The sequence below is a fragment of the Penaeus monodon genome, chromosome 14 (genome assembly GCF_015228065.2).
Source record: "Penaeus monodon isolate SGIC_2016 chromosome 14, NSTDA_Pmon_1, whole genome shotgun sequence".
Lineage (NCBI taxonomy): Eukaryota > Metazoa > Arthropoda > Malacostraca > Decapoda > Penaeidae > Penaeus > Penaeus monodon.
In genome coordinates this window covers 24,408,930-24,413,929 of record NC_051399.1, presented here as the reverse complement: position 1 = coordinate 24,413,929, position 5,000 = coordinate 24,408,930, and the positions used below count along the sequence as shown (strand labels likewise).

General features: G+C 35.8%; 1 protein-coding gene across 1 annotated transcript in view; it reads left to right on the top strand.

Moving 5' to 3' along the window:
• The window catches only part of LOC119581004 (metabotropic glutamate receptor 5-like), a gene marked incomplete in the record, with an annotated part of 262,932 nt that overhangs the window by 2,915 nt on the left and 255,017 nt on the right, over window positions 1-5,000 (top strand). Inside the window, 1 exon segment of the mRNA XM_037929266.1 lies at window positions 431-773.

The following is a 5,000-nucleotide window of genomic DNA, read 5'->3' as shown; positions in this document are numbered from 1 at the left end:
TGTCTCTGCTGTATCTCTTCTGTCTCTCTTTCTTCTCTGTCTCTCTGTCTGTCTACTGTCTTTTCTCTAGTGTGCTCTCTGTCTTCTCGTCTTCTTCTCTCTTCCCTCTCCTGCTGTCTCTGTCTCTCCTCTCTTCTCTCTCTTCTCTCTCTCTCTTCTCTCTCCTTTCTCTCTCTCCCTCCCTCGTCCTCCCTTCCCTCTCTCTCTCTCTCTCTGTCTCCTCTCTCCTCTCTTCTCTCTCTCTCTCTCTCTCTCTCCTCTCTCTCTCAACACTTCAGATAAGTCTATTAGCACAAAAAAACTGAAAAGTTAAAACCGGTCATAATAGTAATATCCAACACGAATATATATCACAATAAGAGTAGTATTCTAAATTGCAATCAGCTAAACAGTGAAGATGCAATATCAAAAATAATCTACAATATTTTAGCTAAGGATGATAGGGATAAAAAAAGAAATATAAGATGCAATGAAGTGAACTAAAAGTGACGATCATAATTAACATTATAGCATGATATCTGCTTAGACATTAACACAAAAAACACAGGATTAAAAAAGAAAGAAAGAAAGAGAAAAAAACGAAAAAGAAAAGATAAGATTAAGACGAACAAACAAACAAACATAAAATCCTTCTTATGAGACTATCGGCTGTTGAAAAAAAAAAAATATATATATAAAAGAAAATTATTATAAGTATCATCAGAAGTATTCTCCTCGAGGTTTTTGAAGCGTGAATTCTGATCTGGTGAAGCGAGAGAAGAAAGTGAAGTAAGGTAAGTTGAATCTATTTGATTTATTACGAATTCAACTGTTGCATTTTGTCTGTCTGTTTCACACTATCCTTTCAGCTAAATTTTAATGCAATTTTTTTCTGGTATTGTCCTTAATTTTCGTTTTCATCTTCATCATTCATGACCACCGTATCTCTTATTATCATTGTTCCTAACTTTATGGTTATTACCATTATCAATATGCTAATTATTATCATTACCAATATTATGATATTTATTGATATGTAAAATGTACTACTACTGTTGATAATAGCAATTGTGATAATGATAACAATGATAATGGTAATAATAATGATGATACTAATGATGAAAATGATAGTGAAGATAATGATAGTAACGATGATACTAAAGTTAAGAATAATGACAATAATATTAATGATGATAATAATAACGATGGGAAAGATGGTAATGATGATAATAACAAAATTAATAATAACAATCATCATCATTACCATCTTTGTTATTCACATTTCTAACCGATTTACATGTACAGTACACTGCACACACACACTCACACACACACACACACACACACCCACACACACACACACACGCACACACACACACACACACACACACACAAAACACACACACACACACACACACAACACACACACACACACACACACACACACACACATACATACACACACAGAGGGAAACACATACATGCACCCAGCATGCAAGCACACGCTAGTATATCACAAAGGCAGTCGTTCTCCATTATGTCTCCTCAAAATCATAAATTCGAAACGGTCTCCCATTATCTGCGTTGCATTTCACGTGGAAAGTCTGAAGCATACCAGCTTTGACAAACAGGACTGATCCCTTATAAAGTGCAATTGCTGAAACGGCGGAATCCTGCATTTGTTTACTTTATGTGAAGATTGTTCCTTAAGCATTAATTGCCGCGTTAGCTATTAGTGTAGTATTACTATGGGATACTTTTCAGGTCATGGAAATGAGGAAGAGAGAAAGATAAGAGAGAGAGAGAGAGAGAGAGAGAGAGAGAGAGAGAGAGAGAGAGAGAGAGAGAGAGAGAGAGAGAGAGAGAGAGAGAGAGAGAGAGAGAGAGAGAGAGAGAGAGAGAGAGAGAGAAAGGTACATGTATAATGACAAATAGAAATAGTGAGATCAATCTGTCTGTTGGCACATCTGCTTACGTACTCATTACCTATATATTTATCTATCCACCCAACGAACCTCTATCCTTCTCTCCGCCCCCATGAAATATACCATAAAAGGATAGTGCCTAATCATAAAATCCCATGCAGGTAATATTTTCAAAGGAACGACAAATCTATATATAAAAGACTTTCTGCTACAGTTCGCGTCAAGGTCCTTCATCTATAATCCTAAACATAAGGTCGGCGAATAAAGTGGCCTTCAAGTTCTGTCGGGTTCTGTTACAAAAGATTTTGGGTCAACATACTCGTCCTTTTTTCTTTTTGTAAAGCTTCCGCAAAAGGGATTTATATATTTTCTTTCGTTGTGTTCTTGCCTGTATTGATTATCTGTCTCTCCCTTTTATCCTCTTTGTGTCATTATTCTGGATATCTCTCTCGCTATTTTTTTTCTCTTTCTATCCATGTGATTCACTCTGGTTCTGCCTGCCTGTCTGTCTGTCTGTCTGTCTGTCTGTCTGTCTGTCTGTCTGTCTGTCTGTCTGTCTGTCTGTCTGTCAGTCTGTCAGTCTGCATATCTGTTCTCTCTCTCTGTCTCTGTCTCTGTCTCTCTCTCTCTCTCTCTCTCTCTCTCTCTCTCCTCTCTCTCTCTCTCTCCCTCTCTCTCTCTCCCTCTCTCTCTCTCTCTCTCTCTCTCTCTCTCTCTCTCTCTCTCTTCCCCCCTCCCACACACACCTTTCTCTTTCGGAATCTGAATAAAATGTTACCACTTCCTGAACGAGTCCAATTCAAAACAAAGAAGATGATTAGCTTCCTAACTCAGCAGAACGATAAAAAAATATCCTCAGACACTAATTACCTACATGATTAACATTTATGGTTTCAAAAGCACTTTACAAAATATCATAATTGCAGTCCCTATCGCTTTCATATGGAAAAAGAGGGAAACATAGAAGCGAAAAAAATCCTTTCTTTAACTGTTTTTTTTATGAATAATAAAAAATAGAGGAATTTAATTGCCAAAATTCGAATGATAATGGTCATAACAATAAAAGTATTATCAAAAGTAATAATAATGATACTAATCATAATCACAATGATAATAATAATTGTAATGATAATGGAAATAGCAAGAAAAATAATGATTATATTGATAATAATGAAAATAATGATAATGTTAATGATGATAAAGATAGTGATGATGATAGCACGGCACACACACACACACACACACATATGTATATATATATATATATATATATATATATATATATATATATATATATATATATATATATACATACATACAATATGTGTGTGTGTGTGTGTGTGTGTGTGTGTGTGAGTGTGTGTGTGTGTGTGAGTGTGTGTGTGTGTGTGTGTGTGTGTGTGTGTGTGTGTGTGTGTGTGTGTGTGTGTGTGTGTGTGTGTGTGCGTGCGTGCGTGCGTGTGTGTGTTTGTGTATCGAATACATGAACCCACACACCTATACATACAACAAATAGCGAAGAGCGACGCTTCCGATCCCAGGCCGGGCTCCGCTTACCTTGTACGGCGCACGGTTACTCGTACGCTTTCAGTGAAATAATTGAGCGTCACAGAGTTTATTTCTGTGGAAACTTGTTAAATGGCTGTCGCTCTAATTTGATCGACCTTAATTATTAGCTTCGAATTGGGGTGGAATTGATAAAAAGTAAATTGCCGAGATTTCGGTGATGGAAAGGATCAGGTTGCCATACAAGTTCGATTTGTGTTTTCTATATATGTGATTTTTATGTACATATATATATATATATATATATATATATATATTATATATATATATATATATATATATATATATATATATATAGCATATATATATATATATATATATATATATATATATATATATATATATATATATACATATATATATATATGTACACACACCACACAACACCACACACACACACACACACACACACCACACACACACAACACACACACCACACACCACACACACACACACCACACACACATATATAATATATATATATATATATATATATATATATATATATATATATTATATATATATATACACATATATATACATATATATTTCTTTCTTTTAACGGTAGGTTCATGTCTGAGCCGCCGTGGTCACAGCATGATACTTAATTGTAGTTTTCATGTTGTGATGCTCTTGGAGTGAGTACGTGGTAGGGAGAGTGCCGGTGTTTACCTTTTTAGGTAATCATTCTCTCTATTTATCCGGGCTTGGGACCAGCACTGACTTTGGGCTGGCTTGGCCACCCAGTGGCTAGGTAGGCAATCGAGGTGAAGTTCCTTGCCCAAGGGAACAACGCGCCGGCCAGTGACTCGAACCCTCGAACTCAGACTGCCGTCGAGACAGTCTTGAGTCCGACGCTCTAACCAATATAGATAGATAGATAGATAGATAGATAGATATAGATATATACACGCACACATTCCTTCACACACACACACAAACAGGCACAAAACACACACACACACACACACACACACACACACACACACACACACACACACACACACACACACACACACACACACACACACACACACACACACACACATACAACACACACACACACACACACACATATATATATATATATATATTATATTATATATATATATATATATACATTATATATGTGTGTGTGTTGTGTATGTATATATGTATATATGTATATATATATATATATATATATATATATATATATTATATATATATATATATATATATAATATATATATATATATATACAATGTCATGTGACAAACATAATGGACTGCAATGGCGATGGACAAGCGACTTGATTTGCAAATACAAGATTCCCCACTAAATTGAAATGAGGCACGAATACTGCGCCGGAATCATGGAGCTGAAACGAGCGGATCCGAACGAAGCTGAATAATTCTTTTTGTATATTGACTCGCTCATGCTAGTTCAATTAGATGGATTGCTGATAAACTGTTTGATATGATTCCATCTCATTTCGCTGACGATCTATAATGAATGGTCATGTTCGGGGGTGACTTTGTACAGGGTCGA